Source organism: Bos mutus, chromosome X (assembly GCF_027580195.1).
Source record: "Bos mutus isolate GX-2022 chromosome X, NWIPB_WYAK_1.1, whole genome shotgun sequence".
Classification (NCBI taxonomy): Eukaryota; Metazoa; Chordata; class Mammalia; order Artiodactyla; family Bovidae; genus Bos; species Bos mutus.
Window position 1 is genome coordinate 27,916,803 of NC_091646.1, and position 12,403 is coordinate 27,929,205.

Consider the following 12,403-nt stretch of genomic DNA (forward strand, 5'->3'; position numbering starts at 1 on the left):
AAAGAGAGTGTCTTTAATCCATTGTATATTCTTGCCTCCTTTGTCAAAGATAAGGTGTCCATAGGTGCGTGGATTTATCTCTGGGCTTTCTATTTTGTTCCATTGATCTATATTTCTGTCTTTGTGCCAGTACCATACTGTCTTGATAACTGTGGCTTTGTAATAGAGCCTGAAGTCAGGTAGGTTGATTCCTCCAGTTCCATTCTTCTTTCTCAAGATAGCTTTGGCTATTCGAGGTTTTTTGTATTTCCATACAAATTGTGAAATTATTTGTTCTAGCTCTGTGAAGAATACCGTTGGTAGCTTGATAGGGATTGCGTTGAATCTATAAATTGCTTTGGGTAGTATACTCATTTTCACTATATTTATTCTTCCAATCCATGAGCATGGTATATTTCTCCATCTATTAGTGTCCTCTTTGATTTCTTTGACCAGTGTTTTATAGTTTTCTATATATAGGTCTTTAGTTTCTTTAGGTAGATATATTCCTAAGTATTTTATTCTTTCTGTTGCAATGGTGAATGGAATTGTTTCCTTAATTTCTCTTTCAATTTTCTCATTATTAGTGTATAGGAATGCAAGGGATTTTTGTGTGTTGATTTTATATCCTGCAACTTTACTATAATCATTGATTAGTTCTAGTAATTTTCTGGTGGAGTCTTTAGGGTTTTCTATGTAAAGGATCATGTCATCTGCAAACAGTGAGAGTTTTACTTCTTTTCCAATTTGGATTCCTTTTATTTCTTTTTCTGCTCTGATTGCTGTGGCCAAAACTTCCAAAACTATGTTGAATAGTAATGGTGAAAGTGGGCACCCTTGTCTTGTTCCTGACTTTAGAGGAAATGCTTTCAATTTTTCACCATTGAGGATGTTTGCTGTGGGTTTGTCATATATAGCTTTTATTATGTTGAGGTATGTTGCTTCTATTCCTGCTTTCTGGAGAGTTCTTATCATAAATGGATGTTGAATTTTGTCAAAGGCTTTCTCTGCATCTATTGAGATAATCATATGGTTTTTGTTTTTCAATTTGTTAATGTGGTGTATAACATTGATTGATTTGCAGATATTGAAGAATCCTTGCATCCCTGGATTTGGCTATGCTGGGTCTTCATCGCTTCATGCGCTTTTCTCTAGTTGCAGCAAATGCGGGCTACTGTCTGGTTGTGGTACTCGGGCTTCTCTTTGTGGTGGCTTATCTTGTGGAGCATGAGCTCCAGACACACAGGCTTCAGTGGTTGTGGCACTTGGGCTTAGTTGCTCCATGGCATGGGGGATCTTCCCAGACCAGGGATCAAACCCCTCCCTCCTGCACTGGCAGGTGGATTTGCAGGTGGATTCCCACTGAGCCACCAGGGAAGCCCTGTTGTTGTTCAGTTACTCAGTCATATCTGACTGTTTGAGATCCTATGAACTGCAGTACACCAGGCTTCCCTGTCCATCACCAACTCCTGGAGCTTACTCAAACGCATGTCCATTGAGTTGGTGATGCCATCCAACCATCTCATTCTCTGTTGCCCGCTTCTCCTCCAGCCTTCATTCTTTCCCAGCATCAGAGTCTTTTCCATGAGTCTTTTTCCATCAGGGTATTTTTCCATGAGTCGTCAGGGTCTTTTTCCTTCGCATTAGGTGGTCAAAGTATTGGAGCTTTAACTTTGGCATCAGTCCTTCCAATGAATATACAGTGTTGATTTCCTTTAGGATTGACTGGTTTGATCTCTTTGCAGTCCAAGGGACTGTCAAGAATCTTCTCCAGCACCATAGTTTGAAAGCATCAATTCTTTGGTGCTCAGCCTTCTTTATCATCCAACTCTCACATCCATACATGACTCCTGGAAAAACCATTGCTTTGACTATACAGACTTTTCTCAGTAAGGTGATGTCTCTGCTTTTTAATATGTTGTCTAGGTTTGTCATAGCTTGAAGGTTAGGAATCCCTACTCTTGCTTTTTTATTTCCTTGCTCCAGGTAATGCCCCAGAGGGTGAGCTACATACATGGCTGAGCTAAGAATCATTCCCTCTTGGCAGAATAAGCTGGCTGCCCATGAGGTCCTGGGGAACCGCCATTCTCAGGTGGACGGGGTCATATCAGAGAGCCCAGTGGATGTGAGGTAGGAACAAAACAAAAACTCTGGGTTTTTGGCAGTTCCTGCTTTCAGACTAGCCAGATGAATGAGTGGGAAGGCTAGTTGTCTAGTGGGGAACAACATCCCATCCCATGTCCGGGGAAGGTTCTCTGGTCTGGGGAACTTATGACTGGCTCTTTATCATGGTTCCTGCAAAAGCGTGGCTAGAAGAGCACTGGGCTCTGTATGGAAGACTAGAACTTCAACAACCCTTCCTTTCCCTCTCAAAACTTTATTAATCTTCATTTCATGCATTCATCCATACTTCAAAAATAATCAAATGAATATTGACATTCAAATGCCTTTTAAAAGATGTATTGTGGAAACATGTAATTTTAGTGGGCACGTTTCAAGCTTAAAGGTCTCCTAAGAAATTAATTCTTGCCTGGAGAATCACAGGGACGGGGGAGCCTGGTGGGCTGCTGTCTATGGGGTCACACAGAGTCGGACACCACCGAAGCGACTTAGCAGTAGCAGCAAGAAATTAATGTCCTTTTCTACCCAGTTATCTTGGTTTTGCAGTAGCAGGGTCAGTTCTATTAGGAATGGTGTGGAGAGGTTTCCATTGTGGTTGATACGGTAGAAAACATGCCAATTGTTCCAGGGATGTGAGGTTTACCTATTGTCTATGCAGAGCCTCACACAATCATGCCAAAATTTGCTATTAATGATTTCCTGCCATTCTTTGCCACTTTATTTTTATTGCCCATTGAGTTTATTGTTGACAGGAAGTTATATTTTGGCCTTTCTCAACAGCTTATGTCAGATTGTGTTATGTTTCAAGCTGCAGAGAAATGTTTGAAGGTACTCTGATACTTCAGTTTTTCCCTCCTGTTGCTTTCCCTAGTGGCTTAAAGATTGGACTGGGTGAGATTTAACTAAGAAGTCAAGTGTTCTTCTAAGCCTCTGAGACCAGAACATCTTTATTTGAAGTGCTTCGGTGAAGTGGGTCAGGAGGCTGGGGAATGCCTTTGTACGAAATGGTGGTTGGACAATGAAAAGACCTTGTATTTTTATAGCCCTGATCTTAGGAAGAGTTTTAAAAAACTGCAGCTATGTCTCTGACCTCCCTCACACGTTCTTCCAGGTCGCTATGAAATGCATACTGCATTGCCGTCACCTCTCTCCCATCAGAAGGGAACAGAGGCATGGTTTCAAGTGAGGCAGGCTGTAGGCCACCCATGTTTGCTAAATGACAGAACAGGTAATGAACTCCAGGTGTTTCAATTTCTTTGGCATAATCAGGTAAAGAAGCACTAGCTCCCGGGCCAGATTCCACAATAGATTGGGTGGAGGAATCTCTTTTAGTGTGGTTTGGGTGATGATCTCCTCCTATTGGGAAACAGTGTTTATTTCTGAACAAGCTTAGGTCTCTTTTATGGGAAAGTAGAAGGTGAGGACAGAAGGAAAAAAAGAGGGGTGATGTTGTTATTGAGCAATGCAGGCAAGATCAGTATAGATTTTTCCTTGCCAAAGTCAGCCAAAGGATTTTGAGAACTGTTTGCTGTTGGCCGTTCTTCCTTTCTTTGCTGTTTGAATAATGATATGGGGGAAAAAATATCTCCAGGACACTGGTTCAGCTGAGGTACATGGGATCATTTTCAGGGAACTGTTTTTTATGTTTTTTTTTTTTTCCCAAGCAGGTTAGTGCTGTCCAAAAATAACAACATATATATTTCTCTCCATGCCTTTTATATGAGCAGTTTAGTTTTCCCACTTGTCAAACTGCCAGATTTACGCCTTACAGGACCTGTTGTCAATGTTCATGGCATGAGTAGAAGAATGTTGTTGGCAAAACCAGTTTATTTTCATAGGTTAACAAGTTCTCAAGGCTTCGGTCCATTGAATGATTTCCTAGAGACCTGAAGGAGGGCATACCACCTTCTAAGTTGCCTAACTTCCCACCCAGAAAGAACTGAAATCCGGGAGGGCTCTCCATCAACTGTTGCAAACACTGAACCAAACAGTTATTGGAAAGCTCATAGGCACCACAGCTCTCTTCTGCCAGCAGAGTGTTTAGCTCATGCTCTAGTGCTTGTGCCGCAAAGAAGGTACTCCCTGCTAACCTGACCTGGGGGAGAATCACTCCTCCACTGCTGGTGAGCCACGTGACTGCTTACAGAGGAGTTCTGCCTCTGTCTGCCCCTTCCAAACAAAATGAAATGGTCTGGCTGAATTCTCACTGGGGAAGTCAGAGGAGAATTCTGCAGGGCTTTCTCACTTCAGTTCTGTGATTGATGCCCAGCTCCCTCGCCCTGCTACCTCAGTGTGGAGCAGGAGCTACTCGGATGTCCACTGCCAGCCTGGCATCACCCCAGGTGCAGAGCCCTAAGCAGGGGACTTTGGAAAACTCGTTGTATTCAAAGCTTGGGGGCTGAGCCTTAAGTCATCTAGGCTGTTGGTTCTGCCCTGTCAAATCCACTGCTGGTCCCTGGGTTTGATCTTCTTTCTTGTCCCCAGGGGTTGCTGTCCCTGTGTCCTGGGCTTGACCCCGTATCTAACCCTCTGTCTTGGTTTGCCAGTCAAGTGCCCAGTTCCTCTAGGGGGGTTCTCATCTTGTTGCTGATCCTGAGGAGGACTGCCCTACCCTCACAGTGACTGCACAGTAGCTTGAGCTTAGCAGGAGGTCTGCTTAGAGAACTCAGAAGAGGCAGAATACTTCCATGAGGAGTTCTAGCGGTGGCCCTGCTGAGATGTGCACCAGACGCATGGTCTGTTAATTTCCTCTGGCCACTAGAAACATTGCCACAAACTTAGTGTCTAAAGCAGCACTGCTGCTACTGCTACTGCTAAGTCGCTTCAGTTGTGTCCGACTCTGTGCGACTCCATACACGGCAGCCCACTAGGCTCCCCCGTCCCTGGGATTCTCCAGGCAAGAACACTGGAGTGGGTTGCCATTTCCTTCTCCAGTGCATGAAAGTGAAAAGTGAAAGTGAAGTCACTCAGTTGTGTCCGACTCTTAGCGACCCCATGGACTGCAGCCTACCAGGCTCCTCCACCCATGCGATTTTCCAGGCAAGAGTACTGGAGTGGGGTGCCATTTCCTTCTCCGCTAAAGCAGCACAGGTTTATTAAACTCACTGTCCTGGAGGTTGGAAGTCTGAAACAGGTTTCACTGGGCTAATGCCAAGGTATCTGTAAGTCCTCACTTCCTCCCAGAGGCTCTAGGCGGGGAGCTCTTACGGTGCCTTTTCCAGTTTCTGGAGGCTGCCTACATTCCTTGACTCATGGCCCCTTCCTCTGTCTTCATGCCAGCAATGTCTGGTCAGGTCTTTCTCACATCGTGTCATAGTGACACTGCTTCTGTCATCACGTCTCCTTCACTGATTCTCACTCTCCTGCCTTCCTCCCTCCCTCACTTAGAAAGACTCATGATTACATTGTTCCCACCAGGATAACTAGTGAGGGTAATCTTCTCACCTCAGAGTCCTTAATTTAATCACATCTGCAGAATCCCTTTGCCATGTAATATAACATAGTCACAAGTTCCAGTAAATAAGAAGGGGGCATCTGCCTAGTGCTCAGGCATTGCTGGAAGTTGAGGAATGGTGATCTTATGGTGGATGAGGAACACCATAGGGTCTGGAGGAGGGTCTGATAGACTGGCACACTGTGAACCAGGTGCAGAAATCTTCACAGAATTAGAATGAGAAAGCACAATCCCTTTTGAGAATTTTGGCCGGAAGAAAGCAATATAGGTTTGCAGTCTGCAATTTCAGTTTGGATGTTTTCTTAAATTCTTCATAATTAAAAAAAAAATTTTCCCACACAAAAATCTCTCAGTCTGGAGTTCTTGTAAGTGGGCACTGCTTTCAGACTTGAGGTGTTTCAAGATACAAGCTGGCCAGACACTTAGCAGGCATTTGGCCAGTTCAGGCCTATGGAATTTTCCACCCTCAGCTAAAGCGTAAAGAGGTAAGGGTGTGTGTGTGTGTGTGTGTGTGTGTGTGTTTAAAAGAGAAAAGGATGGTTTCAAATCACAGAGAATAACTGTTTCACTGACAAGCCCAAGACACCTGTCATTTGTCCTGTGGAGATGCATTTCACTCATCCTGATGGTCAAGTTAGACTGGCCATGGCCCTCCTGTATATTCAAGGTAATTGATGGACTCTTTCCCAAAAATGGGTTTCTAAAACACATGATTAGAGAAGCAGAGGGAAGGACTGGAAAATCTCTCTGATTCCTTCTGGCTTCATGATGGTTTCAGTTGAGAGAGAAATTGAAACTTCCTCTCTCATTCACCAAGTCCAGTCACTGCCATCTTAGACACACCACAAAAGCTTCCTGGCTGATCACATTTTCATCAGCCCTCCGAACACTGGCTATAACAATATCCATGATGAGCTGATGGCAGAGAGCCCGACTGCCCTGAAGAAGCACTCTATCATCGATGTGGATTGCATTTTCTATTTTTACATCAGTTCTAATTGGTCATGGCTATATTTCTCTGAGGGCTGGCCTATCTTTTTCCAGGCCCTTGAATAACTGGTTGAAATGTACTAAAAAAAATTATGTAAATCTGGGGGTTGGCAAGATTTTGATTAAAAATCTTATAGACAAAATATACATTAACCATCTTCCCTTTCTCTTGTTCCATTTTTCCTTTCCTTTCTGCTTAATAGGAAAACTGTTCCAATTCTCCTTATAAGCCATCTCCATAAAAAAATTCAGATGTTTTCAGTGGAATTATCATAAAAATTTTTTCCTAATGTATTTATATACTGCTTATCTCTAGAATGTGAAAGGGTATTAACTGTAATCCTATTTAAATCTTTAGAAATGGATGTTCATTTTCATGTTACAGGCTCTTGCCCTTCAACCTGGCTTGTTTTATTGCAGTTAATTTCACATTATTTTACTGACTTACTCCTTTCTAGTTTGGGTTTGTTTTTTTTTTTCTTTTTTAGTAGCCCTCATCTGAATTATGGCTTATGGGCAGTAGGCATTAGATCAATGAGCTTCATGACAGAGTTGATGCCTCAGGACTCTGGAACATCTGGGAGTGTGGTATATACCAGAAGCAACTACAGAGCAAATGTGTTGTTTGTGAGTGAGTGAAAGAAGAGAGAGAAAGAGAGAGAGAGAGAGAGGCAAGCTGAGCTGTGAGAGATAGCAAGCTGCCTGAGCTGAAGGAAAAGATAGATACTTTGCTTTGGGTCATGCTAAAATCCCAAAGGAAATGCTTCTAGAACTGTTGCTTAAATTGAAGAGAAGCAGAGAATCTATTTCCACTGATTTCTTTTTAATGGATTAAATCTACTTAGAGCAAAGTTGGGGGTGGGGTGGGGGAAGGGAGACAAAGATTTAATCTGAAGAAACTAAAGGATAAAAATAAGTTAAGACGGAAGGAAGGGATTTTTTCCCCCTCATTATAGTAGACCAGGAGTCCAGAGATTAAAATATTAACTATTTAATGAGAGTAGCCAGTATATCTTTAGATTCAGACAGGAATAAATCTACCCCTGTAGAAACCATACTAGGCAAATGGGAAAGTTGTGGGTGGGACCAGAGTGGGGGTGAGTAGACATTCAGGAGATGATAGCAGCACACCCTGTCACCTCAGATAATTCAAGACCTTGAATTAATTAGTGAAGGAGTGCGCAGGACACTTGTGTGCAGTTCTCTGCTGTATATGATCATTGGGACCCAGTTCTCCAACTCGAGGGTTCAAGATTTGAAACCTGCAAAGGCCAGATTTCTTTTGGGAGTCAAGGGTTGGCTGGCTCTCACGTCCTCCATCTTCCTGTAGAAGAAGGGCCACAGTTCACAACAATCCAGACCCGTATTTCTCAAGGCAGCAAACTTGGCTAGACAGGAATGTCATGGAGACTGCCGCTGAAGCCTTGAGACTTGCTCTGAGCTCAGCGCCCACTGGAGCTGGATTCCTTTGGCTGACTTCGTGCTCTCCTTATCAGATTTCCTTTCTTTCTCTTTCTACCTTCAACTGTACCCTGACTGTTCCCCCCTCATTTTGATTTTCCTCAGTTGCTGTTCCCATCAGCGCTCACCTCTCTGTACTGTAGCCTTCCAGAAAAAGCTTCTGTAGATCTGGATCTCTGGCTCCAGTTGCACCACAACTTTCCCATCTCCAGCCCCGTGCTCTGGAAACTTCCTTCCACTGTGGGCACTTTCTTACTCGCCCTTTTCATCTTTTTCTCACCTCTTCCTTCCCTCTCCCCCATGTTCAGCCATAAAGTGTTCTCCATGGGACAAGGCCATCACTGTGTTTATTTTTTTTAACCTTTTCTGTAGCCAAGGATGGAAAATTCCAAAGGCCTGAGCTAGTGATGGCTGGGTTTCTTTTCTGGAAATTCAATGGCCTGGATGCTAAGGGAATGTCATGGAGCTACACATCTGGCAAGGTTGTCCCCTAAAATGTCCTGGCTTTGGATTTAGTTCCAACTAAAAGAAGCAGAGGTTCTGTCTGCGGAATTATGGAATAAGAATGAAGAGTTTAAGAAATGATATAATTACAAATCCAGAGCCCAGTTTACATCACTTTGTGTGTTTTGAGTTTTTTTTTTTTTGCTGTGTTTCATTGGGAAAGAGTGGCCTTTTTTTGGCTTAGTAGGCGTTTCAAAAGTGAAACCTTCCACAGGAGACACAAATGAAGTTCAGTTTAATGGAGGATTTTGCTTTCTTGGGGTGGTGAGTTGGCAGAGGCCATACACATTTCATAGCAACAGGGGTTATTGCAGAGTCTCCCGGGGGGCACCAGAGTCCTCCCAGTTGACACCAGGTGGAATGGAGCAGGGCTGCCCCACTGTCACGGTTCTTGTCCCTCCCCTGGAGAAATCCCTTAGGCAGGATCTTGTCTCCATGTCCCTAGAGTATGACATACCAGAGTGGATCATCATCTTGGCAACAAGCAAAGCAGTTACTGTCTTGAAATAGCTAGAAACTGACCTCCCATTCTGCTCCCTCTCAGGAAAGATGAGGGAAAATGACAAAATCCCCAAACTCAATTCTACCTGCATTGGCTCCACATTACCGGAAAAGAGCACCCAGATTTCTTAGCAGGACTTCCTGTTCCTTCCTGTCCCACTTTTGGATCCTCTTCTCCCATCACATCCCTTCCTGTTGCCTGTGCTCCAGCTGCACTGGACCATTAGTGGTCCAGTAACTACTGCTCCCCCAAAACACTAAAGCTTCTCATCTCCATGCTTTCCACGTGCTGATTCCTCTTCCTAGAAGGCCCTTCCACTTCCTTCCTTGCTAAAGGGAATCTTATCTGTCTTGCAGGGTTTAGGTCAAATGGCCATCCTTCACTGCTCCCCGCCCGAATGTACACATTCGGAACAAGTTGCCCATAGCCTCTTGCTTCCTGTACTGGTTTCCTGAGACTGCCATAAAAAATTGCCACCAACTCGGTGGCTTAAAAACAATGAATGAATTCTCTTATAGTTCTGGAGGCCAGAGTCCAAAATCTGTATCACTGGGCCACACTTCCTTTGGAGAATTCAGGGCCACTTCCGTTCCTTGTCTCTCCCAGGTCTGGTAGCTGCCAGCATTCCCTGTCTTGTGGCTGGATCACTCTAGTCTCTGCCTCTGTGGGTCATGTTGCCTGCTCTTTGGTAGTTGCAAATCTCCCTCTGCCTGTTTCTTTTTTCTTTTTAACTTTTTATTTTATATTGGAGTATAGCTGATTTGGTCTTCATGACCAAGATAATCATGTTGGTGTGATCACTCACCTAGAGGCAGACATCCTGGAATGTGAAGTCAAGTGGGCCTTAAAAAGCATCAGTACGAACAAAGCTAGTGGAGGTGATGGAATTCCAGTTGAGCTATTTCAAATCCTAAAAGATGATGCTGTGAAAGTGCTGCATTCAATATGCCAGCACATTTGGAAAACTCAGCAGTGGCCACAGGACTGGAAAAGGTCAGTTTTCATTCCAATCCCAAAGAAAGGCTATGCCAAAGAATGCTCAGACTACCGCACAATTGCACTCATCTCACATGCTAGTAAAGTAATGCTCAAAATTCTCCAAGCCAGGCTTCAGCAGTATGTGAACCGTGAACTTCCTGATGTTCAAGCTGGTTTTAGAAAAGGCAGAGGAACCAGAGATCAAATTGCCAACATCTGCTAGATCATGGAAAAAGCAAGAGAGTTCCAGAAAAGCATCTATTTCTGCTTTATTGAATATGCCAAAGCCTTTGACTGTGTGGATCACAATAAACTGTGGAAAATTCTGAGAGATGGGAATACCAGACCACCTGACCTGCCTCTTGAGAAACCTATATGCAGGTCAGGAAGCAACAGTTAGAACTTGACATGGAACAATGGACTGGTTCCAAATAGGAAAAGGAGTACATCAAGGCTGTATACTGTCATCCTACTTATTTAACTTATATGCAGAATACATCATGAGAAACGCTGGGCTGGAAGAAGCACAAGCTGGAATTGAGATTGCTGGGAGAAATATCAATAACCTCAGATATGCAGATGATACCACCCTTATGGCAGAAAGTGAAGAGGAACTAAAAAGCCTCTTGATGAAAGTGAAAGTAGTGAAAAAGTTGGCTTAAAGCTCAACATTCAGAAAACTAAGATCATGGCATCCGGTCCCATCACTTCATGGGAGATAGATGGGGAAACGGTGGAAACAGTGTCAGACTTTATTTTTCTGGGCTCCAAAATCACTGCAGATGGTGATTGCAGCCATGAAATTAAAAGACACTTCCTCCTTGGAAGGAAAGTTATGACCAACCTAGATAGCATATTCAAAAGCAGAGACATTACTTTGCCAACAAAGTCAAGTCTATGGTTTTTCCAGTAGTCATGTATGGATGTGAGAGTTGGACTGTCAAGAAAGCTGAGTGCCGAAGAATTGATGCTTTTGAACTGTAGTGTTGGAGAAGACTCTTGAGAGTCCCTTGGACTGCAAGGAGATCCAACCAGTCCATTCTATAGGAGATCAGTCCTGGGTGTTCTTTGGAAGGACTGACGGTAAAGCTGAAACTCCAGTACTTTGGCCACCTCATGCAAAGAGTTGACTCATTGGAAAAGACTCTGATGCTGGGAGGGATTGGGGGCAGGAGGAAAAGGGGACGACAGAGGATGAGATGGCTGGATGGCATCACCGACTCGATGGACGTGAGTCTGGGTGAAGCCCGGGAGTTGGTGATGGGCAGGGAGGCCTGGCGTGCTGGGATTCATGGGGTCGCAAAGAGTTGGACACGACTGAGCGGCTGAACTGAACTGAACTGATGGCTGATTTACAATGTTATAGTTTCAGGTGAAGGTAAAGGGACTCAGCCATACATATACATATATCCATTCTCCCCCAAACTCCCCTCCCGTCCAAGCTGCCACATTAACACCGAGCAGAGTTCCCTGTGCTATACCTTAGGACCTTTTTGGTTATCCATTTTAAATATAGTAGTGTGTACGTGCCCATCCCAAACTAACTATCCCTTCCCTCCACCCTTCCCCCTGGCAATCATAAATTCATTCTCTAAGTCTGTAAGTCTGTATCTCTTCTGTTAAAAATGTTCATTTGTATCATTTCTTTTTAGATTCTGCATATAAGGGATATAATACCATATTTATTTCTCTGACTGACTTTACTCAGTATGATAATCTCTAAGTTCATCCTTGAGGCTGCAAATGGCATTATTTCATTCTTTCTCATTCCCTCTGCCTTTTTGTTATAAGGATGTTTGTGATGGCATTTAGGCCCCACCTTGATAATCCAGAGTGATCTTGATTTCTTTATCTTGAGACCCTTATGAACTCAAACACATGTTAGAGACCCTTTGCCATAAGGTATAATTTGGGAGTTCCAGGGATTATGATGGGGACATATCTGGGTGGGGGGAGAATTTTTCAGCCTACCACTCCAGTTCTCCAGTTTTAGAGAGGACTTGATTTCATTCAGCCTCATAACTATCTATGGTTGACAACTTATCTCGTCCTGCTAAGTTGCTTCAGTCGTGTCCGACTCTGTGCAACCCCATAGACGGCAGCTCACCAGGCCCCGCCGTCCCTGGGATTCTCCAGGCAAGAACACTGGAGTGAGTTGCCATTTCCTCCTCCAATGCATGAAAGTGAGCAGTGAAAGTGAAGTTGCTCAGTCGTGTCCGACTCTTAGTGACCCCATGGACTGCAGCCTACCAGGCTCCTCTGTCCATGGGATTTTCCAGGCATGAGTACTGGAGTGGGGTGCCATTGCCTTCATTAACATGTAAATGCCTAAGGAGCAGGCAGGAGAGTAGAAGGAGCTAATGCATAGTTGTCTGAGTGCCAGAAAGGCCCAGTGATTCCTCTGACCCTCTGTG

At 43.9% G+C, this 12,403-nt stretch overlaps 1 protein-coding gene across 2 annotated transcripts in view; it reads left to right on the top strand.

Moving 5' to 3' along the window:
• DOCK11 (dedicator of cytokinesis 11) overlaps positions 1-12,403 on the top strand; it is a 161,609-nt gene that overhangs the window by 8,940 nt on the left and 140,266 nt on the right. The gene's annotated exons all lie outside the window — the stretch shown is intronic.